Here is an 11,788-nt window from a genome sequence, read left to right as displayed (position 1 = left end):
CCTTTATGTAGAATACAAATATATGATGACAAAAAAAGCGTAATGTTTTTTGACATCACGTGATTGAATCATTTCTAAAATGTACACTACCTTCCGATCTTACCTTTCACAATAAAAGCCCAAGACATAGACACCGTGTATCTGTTTACCAGAGGGAACTCAAATTCCCTCAGAGCATTTTGCCAAAAGGAAACTAACAGTAGCTTTGGCCATACAACAACTTACCTCAGACTGCCAGACGCTGCTCTGGGTCAATAAGGTAGTTGGTCCTCTGCCTGCACACATGTATTCAAACCTTTAATTGCATGTGTTGTACTGTTGCACACTGCATTGTTGCCGTTATGAAAAGGTTTTATGCTCAATATTTTCATGCTAGTCTTTATGATAAGTTAACGTATCCGGCTCTAGCTTCATAGTTAATGCACAGATATTAAATTCTTGGCAAAAGAACAAACTAAAAAACAATGGAAATAATTGTATTTTCCAAAATGTCATACTATTCCTTTAATACTAATTGATGATTAATTATCCTAATGAGTAATTATTATTCTTTATTTAACTCATAGTACAAATGTTGACTTTACAATAAAACATTTCCTTATATTGGATGTAATTGCAGTGACCATTAGCCTGGGCCATCATTCACTTAAAATTAAGTTACTGCTCCATTTACAGCTATTTGCAGCCTTTTTAAATGTAGCGTTTGTAAAAAAAAAAAGTTAAAAAATATTCTAGCTATTTGCTTCACTCATTTAATCATACAATCATTTGCTTTCTCACCATTCGGTGCCTGTTTTCTAAGAAAAAAGTGGCCTTTGAGAGTTGAGTTTCTGTGCCGCTGCCTGTATTTATATGTGTTCCTGCTGTGATTGCACACTGCACCGGATTGTTTCTTCTAATCATCTCTCACAGAAACAGGAAGAACGAGATCAATATATGTTGAAAACGCTCTTCAACATAACAAATGTGTTTGTAATCTATGCCTGGTGTGTGTGTGTGTGTGTGTGTGTGTGTGTGTGTGTGTGTGTGTGTGTGTTTGTGTGCGTGTTTGTGTGTGTGTGTGTGTGTGTGTGTGTGTGTGTTTGGTATACCTTGGCCGTGACCGGGCCTATTGAGGGGTGGCAGGAGGAGGAGGAGGAATACGAAGTTCCAGGCAATCATGCAGACAGGCGGGAGGGCCCATATAGTGTAAACATGTTTTAAATAAACAGGAACCAGCGTAATGCCCTTTTAATTGATTCATTCTGTGCTTTGCTGTTTACAGAAGGGCCTAAATATGAGCCTCGTAAGGCAGAGGCCTTGTGTTTATAAGTGGTTTGTTTAGTTCAAACAATAACAGTTTGAACACCAGACGTAGTTGTGGATCAGTTGTGATGCGTTGTGCTGTAGTGCTCTGCGGCATTGCATTTTTATTTTATTTTTTTGTTGTTTTGTTTTTCATGTTCTCCCTCTTTCTCCTCATCACTCTCTTTGTGTGTTTCCACTTGAGAACTCCATTTTAGGGGGGAATAAAAGACCTAAAGCTGCACTCTACAGTACCCCACTGTCTCCTCTTTACAATTTGCAGGCCAGCCAGGGTATGTTGGTGTGTGTGTGTGTGTGTGTGTGTGTGTGTGTGTGTGTGTGTGTGTGTGTGTGTGTGTGTGTGTGTGTGCGCACACGCGTTTGTGTGTGTGTGCGCGTATGTGTGACTGAAGTTTAAATTGTAGCCACAGTGTAATGATATGGTGGCATGGCATTGAGGGGTACTCCAAAGGGAGGGCGGGGGTTGGTAATTAAACATATGCAGACACAGACACATACAGAGGGTGAGACACACACACACAGTCAGACACACAGAGAGGCAAAGAAAGAGAGCAAAGCTAAACACATCCAAGTGGGGTAGTAAAAGCTAATGAAGGCTCAGCGCTAGGCTGGCACAGACAGCCATTTCATGTGGTGAAGAGGAGAGGAGGAGGAGGAGGAGGAGGACTGGGGCAGGCTGGGGAGCAATAAGGCAAGTCCTTACTCTAAAGCAAGTTAGGCAAACCAGAGGATAAACTTTAATTGACACCATGCATATGTGTGGTTTTTCTATGTCGTTTGTTACGGGGTCTGCCAAATGATTGTCTATGCAATGGAAAAGCAAAACAATGGCATTAACACATTTGGGCTGCGCTTACAATAAAACTAACACTACAGTCTATAGCTTATTACAGAACTGTAAGGGTTAAGTACATTAGCTAATAAGCTCAGTTCCACTTGAGAAAGTCAAGCATCCAGTAATGATCACAAACAGTATTTGACCGAGGCTGGACAGTACCAGAGGACATTTCTTATTAATGAGTCAATTTTTGAGTTTCTGTGCTTTACATGAGTATTTTTTTATTTTTTTTGAAACGTATTACTTTTACTCCACTACGTTTGAAAGACAAATATTGTACTTTTGATTAATTTCTATGAAGGTTCCCATTCCTCGTCACTTTGAAGTCAGCAGATCAATTTTCTATTCTTATATAACAGTTAACTACTCTTATACATCAAATTCAAAGTGTTTTTCCTATCTGCATGATCGCTGCAGACGATAAAGTTAATAATCTCTCACCACTAGAGCCAACCCATATTGCATTATCATACAACTAAACTGTATTCTCAATTAAGTTTTTAGGGAAACTCATTTTCTCCCAGAAAACACAGAAAAATAGAGTCGCAGTTTTAAACACATGATTAACGTTGTGACTTTAGACCAGAGTAAAGTTTAAACCAATCGGTTACCTCCGGGGCTGACAAGTGAAGCCAATGCAGAAGTGACAAAAATGGCCACTTGAGGCTGCCCCCAAAAGGGAGCAAACCCCCATTGACCCCTATGATAAAATGTCCAATCTTACACCAGAATTAAACGTGTTTACAGCCTCATACAAAAAAATGGTTTTGGTGTCTATGGCTAATTTCTCCTTTGTGAAGGGGATGATTTTTTTAATGTAACTCACCCATTTAAGTCATGCCATGGCTGGTTAAATATGTTTTAATGGATTTGCTCACCAAGTTGTCATATTGGGACCAGGTCCTGTGTGACTCCACTGCTAATGCATGGCCTACTATAAGTCAACACAAAAAAGACAATTTTTAAATACTTAAAGCCAGTACTCCAGTACCTAAACTCAAGTAGACATTTGACTGAACAACTTTCACTTGTATTGGAGTGAAATTTGACCAGGTGTATTTATACTTAAGTAATTGAGTTGCGTACTGTGTCCACTACTGTATTTGACAGTGGTGATGTTAATGATTGGATAAATTGTAATATTTGTAATAATAAAGGAAAGTTAGGTCATTCAACTATGCCTAAAAGCTATACACAACACTAAAATGACAGTGTCATTACGAGGTTAAAGTGGTAATGTGCAAGATTACTATTTCCAATCTTTTGTTTTTAATGATGGTGACAGCTTTGATGATAAACCAAAGTTTGCTGTGGTGTTCTTTAACTTCAGAACTCACAGTGTGGCCAGTGGTGTGGTTTCTTTATTTCTGTAATTTTTGTTCATAAAGTTTGACTTTCTAAGTCTTTTTTTCCCCCTCAGTTCAGCTTTCTTGGTCATGCTAACTACTAATCATCCATTTGTCTCAAACTGAAGGCTGGTGCTGCTTTTCTTAACAAACAGCACATTACTTATTATGAGCCAGAGCAGTTTTGCCCAAAAAAAAATATGCATCTGATACTGTTTTGTTGTGCAGATCATCAATGCAGGCAAATGTTATCCAAGCTAAATGAGTCAGGGGTTCACAACCTTTTTTTGGAAAGGTGGGCTTAAGTTTAAACTCCACAACATGAAAATATTATTCTGATGTGTAGGCTCATTTTGTATTTATCTCACCGCACTTACAGATTTTTTTCTTAATATAGTGAAATTAGGACTCAATATTGGACTAAAATGACTTGATAAGATGGAAATGTTTGCAGTGCATCCCATTGCTGTGGTTTCAGAGAAGGCTGTTAAACTCTGGCTGTAAGTGTAGTTTTTCTTTGAGAACTTTGGGGTCCACATGTTGCACCCTGCACTGTGCAAGCAAACATATGACTTCTCTGGTGAGCCCCGTAAAAAAAGAAAAAAAGAAACACTGGTGGGTTTCAGGGATTAATTTCAAAAGCACACTAACACATTTCTGCGCTATTCATGGTTTGTGGTTTCGATTGGTGTTCCCTGAAAGAGGTTGTAGGCAGGCCTGCAGTATCTCAACCTTTATGGTTCATATAAAAAAACTGATTGAATTCAAGAATAGCCTTTATGGGCTAATTTCACAGGCATGGATACAACTTTGTTTCTGATGTATTTTATTTTGTCACAGAAGTTTCAATGGAAAGGTTTAAATCATTTTTTAGGCTGAAAAACTTTATATATATTTCTTATTATTTTGCAGTGAATTCGCTGCACTCTATGGTTTGAAATGGAAAACTGATGAAGACAAACAGGGAAATTGTGAGTGACAGAGTGGCCCTGTGGACTAGTTACTGACCAAATGGAGAAACAGAGAAACCAAGAGCTGCACTGTGACTGAACATGTGTGTGAGGCTGTGGGTGTAAAGCAATAACACTAATGGAATTCAATACTGCAGCCCACAAGACTTTAATGCCAGAAAATGTCCTAAAAGGTCCTAAAAGTCTCCTAAATGTATCTAATTATTAATGTCAGTCATTAAATGACTTTACATTTCAATATCAGTGTTGACAATTTTATAATTGGTTGTAAAAAATATTTTTGTGGTAACATTGCTTTCAAAAAAATATTTTATTTTTTTATTTTGCTCTGGACATACACAATGATGAATGATTGTGTCCTCCAGCATCTGCAACATGCTCTGACCAACAGGGGGCAGAGTTACAGCAGAACCAGAAAATCAGAAGTGATTATAGTCTGTAATATAATATGTATATGTAATGTTTAATTACCAAATCAGATAGTTATATGGTTGGAATAGGTTATTTACTAAAATGGCAAGATTGCATTCATGCTGCTTGTATTTAATGAACCAGGGCCGAGAGAAGGGTTGGTCGTTGAGGATTGTTAGGTTTTTTAAATGGACCATAGTTTCACAGGCATTGATTCATTGTTTTTTTCTTTGTTTGTTTGTTTTTAATGAACAGCCATATCAACTTTCATATCAGCACAGGTAGTGGTCTCCGAAGTGCAGAACATGTGGGTGTAAGTGAGGTGCAGAAGTAAGTCTGCATATACTTTTTTAAATAAAATATTTAAGTATCAATTAGTGGGCAGACTATTTGCTGCTTGATACTATAGGTGAAATGCATTACAAACAATCCATGAGAGGTTTAGATTTGCATCAGACTTGAGTCAATAATTCGATGATTTTTGACCTGACTTGAAAAAATAACAACTTAAGCTAAAAAAAGAAAATAAAGAATTGGACTTTAACGTTTGTCAAAGATTTGTGACTTCCCTTGGTAGACGTTAAAGTTATATTTAAAAAAAGGCTATAAATCAATTAATTTCGCTTTATTACATGAAACAACATCAGTGTAGCAAGTTAACGCTTAATTCTCCAGAGACAGTTTTTTTTTTTTTTTTTTTTAATCCCACAGCATCCAATGAAGTTGCAGGAGTGAACCATGAAGAACATATAAATACAAATGTATGAAAAAGCATTCATGATTATATAACAACTATCTAGGACTCAGAACTGGAAGTTTAAGACTTGAGACTTACTTGTGACTTGCAAAACAATGACTTGGTGCCACCTCTGCACACCACACCATTAACAAAAACACTGTTCTCTGCATCCACTAAAATTATTCCATTAATCTAATATATTAACCTTGGTGTGACACAGTTTCCACTGGCTGCTATCAGTAATGATGTTGTGCTGTGTGAGTAACCAACCTGTGAACAGACCATCCATTCCTGAAGTGTAACTGCAGCTGTGTGCACTACCAGGACCACTCTTTACTGCAGAGACAAAATAAATAAACAAAATTATAGTTGGAGAAACAAATAAAAGTTGCCAGCTGGGCAAACTGTGGCCTGCTCTGTGTGGCAGAGAAATATTTGACTGCTTGAAATGATGTGTTTGAAGAGTAAGCTTAGTCTATATGGCAGCTTTTCTTAAATGATGGGCCGGGAACCAAAATGGGTCACTGGCATGTTTCAGTGGATCCCCACATGCCAAGAATACTAATATGCTTTAATGAGTGAATGTTCCAGACTCACTCAGTATTTGCTCAGTTTGGTTCCTTGGCTGGAGACGTTTTAAATCCCTGCTGAAGCTATGTTGGACTCACACTAAGATCAGTTATGAAACAATTAATCACACCAGACCATGAATCGGTTGACACTACAAAAGTACATGTAGAAAAGTTATATTCTAATATTGGCACAGTTGGTGCTTTTATTTCCAAGTCTGGAGTTTGCTCTAACCGCATGTATGTTGCTTTTTCTGTTTGTAGCTGTAGTGTTCTCTGCTGGCCAAGTTGGATATTGCAACTTAGACATCCTAATATCACAGAGATGTGCTGTGCTTCCAACACCCATACTATCATATTATTAGTATGTCCCAATATATAATCTGTCAAATGCAGCAAGCCAAAAAAACAGGTTGCATCCAGAGGCACTTTAAGCAAGCCAGCATGCTTTTCTGGCTGTTCTGACCCACAATCCATTGCACAGCATTTATAAACCAGAGGGTCAAGGTGCCATGTTATGTTGCAGTAGTATGTCCCAATTATATGAATACTGCATGCAACAGTACATACTTTGTAAGGGTATATACTAAAAGTAAAAAGAAAAAGTATGCCATTTTTTTACGCCATCGTATGCCATCATTTTACCTTAAATAAGATGCAAACCATTTGACAGAAAATGTACTTTTTAGAAATCATATGATTAAATCAATAGAATTGTCCATTTAGCAACATATGTGCTCTTCAGTTTAATCTTCCCTTGTCATCCTATTGGTTTGTTTTCCAGCATCACTGTGTGTTAGAGCTGTATTGATTATTCAATTAATTGATTACTTGACAGACAAAAAAAATAAGTAATTTTTCATGCAAAAATGACAAAAAAAATGCTGAATCCAGCCTCTCAAATATGAGGATTTTCTGATTATCTTTGTCTTTTATCAAACTGAAAATCTTTGTGTTTTGACTGACAGTACATGACAATTAAAGACTTGAAGCTGGGATGGACATATTTTTATTATTTTCTGACATTCCCTAGCAATTAATCAATTAATAGAATAATCAGCAGATTATTCTATAATAACATTAATTAAAAGTTGCAACCCTTCAGTGAGTATATCCGTTGAAAATGAAATGTCTACAGTGAATTTAAGAGTTTCTCCATGAGCCAGAAAGACTAATGTTGAAAAACCCAGAATTTACTCGAATAATTTTTCATTAAAAGTATTTATTCTAAGTGAAACCTAAAAAAGTGACAGTAGAGTAGAAGAATCAGTAGTTCACTACCACTTCTTAATTTTCTTTCCTTCTTTGTTCTTCTCACGTCTCCTCTCTGAGTCTGTCAACCTTCCTGGGTGGTTTGTAAGTGTGCTCAGCTCACATACTGTATGCATGTGTGTTTATTTAGTCTGTATAGGGGAACAGAGCCATGGCCTCTGCCAATTTTCTATACACTGAGAAAATATGCTTTTGGACAGATGGAAAAAGGGGAGCAGTTAAACAGACTCAGGGCCAACAGATACAAGACCCCTCCTTCTTCAAATCAACCACCACAACTATCCCGACCCTCCAGACTGAGAAACAACCACCTCAAAACTGTGCTACTGCATTTCCATGACTGCAGTGTGAAGAACTTCTTTCCATTCTAACACCGAATCCTTATCTGCATTGGGGAAAAGGCTAAGAAATATCCTTTCATCCAGTGTTGATCAAATAAAATAGATTATTCTAATTTATGGCTGGCTGAGTAAACTCTTATGAAATACCCAATGAACTCACAGAAAACCTAACAAAAGCTCCAGCTGTTCTTGAATGCTGCGACATCCAAACACAGCTGTAGCACAAGTGTATACATGCACATTGTCTTATACAGCTGAGAGGAATAATTGAAACTTATCATCATCATCATCATCATCATGTCTGTCATCATCACATTGTGTGACCCCGTGACCCGGCCTTCATGTACTATTCTGTGATAAGATAAAGACCACCAGAATACTCAGATGTGATATAGCCTCACCACAGACAGACCTACACATGGAAACATTTAAATGACTAACTTGAAACCAATAAAGATATCATGAGTAACTACATAAATTCAAATACCAGAGAGGTTCAAAGTGTAAGGACAGCAGTTGAGGATGCAAACACATCCACAGCTGTTTAACCTCCCTCATTGCAGACTGTAATTTAAAACAGGAAGTTTGAGGGTTACTCCTACTTATAATTGGATATGTTTTCAAAGAGAGATATAAAAGAGAAAAAGATAATATTTAAAGCTTGGGTACAGATATAGAGGGTTCCTGCACATTTTTCAAAGTCAGATTCAAGTCATTTCAAGGTGCATTGTCAAGCTTTTCTAGGACCTTACAGCTGTGGTGAATAATACATTTATATACAATACATGCAGTATAAAGAGTTGACAGATTATTTAACTTCTTCCTCACATTAAATTAAATATAATTGTGCTGCAAACAACCAACATTATGTTTTAAGACAGCGTTCTACATAAGAAGGGTGACACAGTTACAGACAACACAACAAAATATGATGTTTCAAAATGTTTTGCATCCTATCCAATATTAATTTCTAGCAACAACACTTTATTAAAAAATTTGAGCACTTCAAACCTGGAAAACAGTTTTCAAGTGTTTTGAAGGATTTCCAGCACCTGTAGGAACCCTGGATATATGTTACTTTAATACCACCTGAAAATATGACAATATATGTCTGTATGTGAACATTTATATACAGATAAATGCATGTTTATGGATGTATATCGATATGTATTTATGTATGTGTATGTAAGTGTATTTAATGTCCATAAGTATATACTTTGTCCAACCTGCTTTTCATATTCCACCTCCCTCTATTAATTTATTTATTCATTCATTTTCTTTATTTGTTTTCATTTAGTTCCACTCTTATTTTGTTATATTAGTTTGGATTTTTATTGCAGATTTAATTTGTCCTTGATTCTAAACTTGAAAGGAGATAAACTTCATGTATTAAATATTGAAAGAAATCACATTCAGAAAAAGCTGTTTTTTGTAATGATTAAATGTTGTCTGTGGGTGTAATCAGGGAAAAATCACTCATTCATAATGATTTTTAAAGGCTTGAGGGAAATTATGAATGTATACCGAGCTCAAATGCCCACATGGCATCATTTCAAACAATGTCATTGCAATTAATGTCATTATAGAGCTGACACGTGTAGAAAAACACGCAGACAGGATAAAGTAATCACGCAGACACAGAAAGTGTTTCGCCTACTCCGTCCACTCAAGGCCACTGAGGAAGTGTTAAGCCTGGGACTGAAGCTGTGAGAATGGATGAAGCAACTGACTGGAGGGGAGGAAAAGGGGGGAGGAGCGCTTGGAGTAGAGAGTATTGAAGGGGAAAGGAGGGTGTAGGACTTTAGGGGATGTGAGGAAAAGAAGGAGGAGGGGAATACCACCCACTAAGCCAGTTGTGGAGAGGTTCTGGGGGTTGGGCTGCTCACAGGAAACAGTTGTGGCTCCATCCCAGGCCTCACACCGAGCAGCCCTGGGCCACCCAGTCATCAACAGACAGACCTACCAAATGGTCTGGCTGGGCCAAACCGACAGGGAATTGTTTATTTTTCATCCTTTGGTGGTGGGGGGAAAATTGTTCAGCACAAGCTGTTTATTAGACCTTTGATTTGTCATGTGTCAGCGTTCGCTTGCTGGGAATGTGTATACATAAGTCCAGCTTGTGTATAGTTAGGAGGTTTGGAGGCTGAGAGGGTGTGGGCACGGAGGAGTGGGGAGGCTGGGGGGCAAAAAGAAAAGGAAAAATGGGAAGCCTCCCACGCTGAAGGCAAGTCTGAACGGCATTATGGGTCATTCTCCAGCTGTCCCTGATTGTTGATGTCATGGGGGACTGAACCGGTATCTGGCTTGCAATGGGTGTGGGAAGAGAGGGAGCATGTGGACAAACAGAGGAATCCTGTGGTCACATGGATGAAATGCAGTAGGCTAAATACATCAGTGTTTAGCAGAATTTGGGCAAAACCGAGGACCGATCAAGAAAAGCTAGTTAAAAGTTACTTTGGAAGTATCAAGTCATCACAGCAGTCCCACTCCCCGATCGGTGAAATTGCCCTCAGTGACCTACAATCGGGTAATAAAAAGGACATGGATACAGTCTCTGATAGTTGACACATTGCTGTTGTCTCATATTATATATCATCCAACCCTATCAGTCAGCAGGGATTTTAATACAATAATATTTAACACAATTTGTGTAAAAGAGATAATAATAATAATAATAATAATAATAATAATAATAATAATAATAATAATAATAATAATAATAATAATAATGATAATAATAATAATAATAATAATAATAATAATAATAATAATAATAATAATAATAATAATAATAATAATAAATACATTTGATTTATATAGCGCTTTTAAAGGTATTCAAAGTCGCTTAACCTAACACATTGAAACAAATACAAAATACAGAAAACAAAAACAGGGATGAGAGTTTATGAGTTCAGGTTTGGCAATGGGAGTCAGGTCTTAATCAATCTCGATAAAGTGGGTTTTGAGTTGATTTTTGAAGTTGTGGAGTGATGAGATAGTTCAGATTTACCTATTGTAGAGGGTGGTTCTGCACACCCTCAGTTTAGAGAAGCAGGAAAGGCAAACTAAGCAAGTACTGCTGAGGACAGGGGCAGCAGCATCCTCCTACAAACCCAATTCAATGAATCTAAACTATGTCCTGAGTAATTTAAGTCCTTAGGCCACATTCGATGCAGACGCTTTCTTCTGTTGCAAATGCAGACTGACAATCTACTAAGAGACAACATATTCACATTTACAAGAGTATAATGCATGCAATGATGTAATAAATGATGAAAAAGTCCTTATGCTGCAAGACAAACTCAATATTATCAATATTTGATTTGACAGTTTCAGGACACTGATCTTCATCAGTTTGACCGTGGCTCAAGGCGTGTTGGTTACAGAAGGGAGGGGTTGTATTTGGTGAGAGCAACGCCATCATGAGAGACATTTCAAAGTAAATGTGTTCCCCTTTTTCTCCTGTAAGTTGCTTTGGATAAAAGAATCTGCTAAATGACTAAATGTAAATGTAAATGCCACTAGGAAAATAGCCACTATACGATATGCTTCCATATAATTATTTTGTAATGTTCTTACATTTTTGCTGTTTTTGATGTATTTTTAATATAAAAAAATAATAATATTCCCCCGATCTGAAAACTGCCCTATTTAAAAAAAATAGATTGCTGTTTAAGACATTCAGTGAACAGGCATTATTTAAAAAAATATATATTTTGAACGAAACATTTTTAAATAAGCTTAAGCTCAATTCACTTGTAAATATAATTACATTCTTCCCTCGGTATCACATTACTCTTAGTCTGTATTTTAAGTATAAAAACATGTATAGTAGGTTGTTGGTAATCACATATATAAGATGTAAGAAGAAGTTTAATGTTCTGCTTCCAAACCTTTGGCCTGTAGTGTACAGTTGATTTTCATTGAGGGGTCGTTCCTTACTGATCCAATTGGTGGCAGTATAACGCCAATCGGGATTTTGTATTTAAAAAAAGC

The sequence above is a fragment of the Centropristis striata genome, chromosome 11 (assembly GCF_030273125.1).
Source record: "Centropristis striata isolate RG_2023a ecotype Rhode Island chromosome 11, C.striata_1.0, whole genome shotgun sequence".
Taxonomy (NCBI): Eukaryota; Metazoa; Chordata; class Actinopteri; order Perciformes; family Serranidae; genus Centropristis; species Centropristis striata.
The sequence above is the reverse complement of the archived record's forward strand: the minus strand, read 5'-3'. Positions refer to the sequence as shown.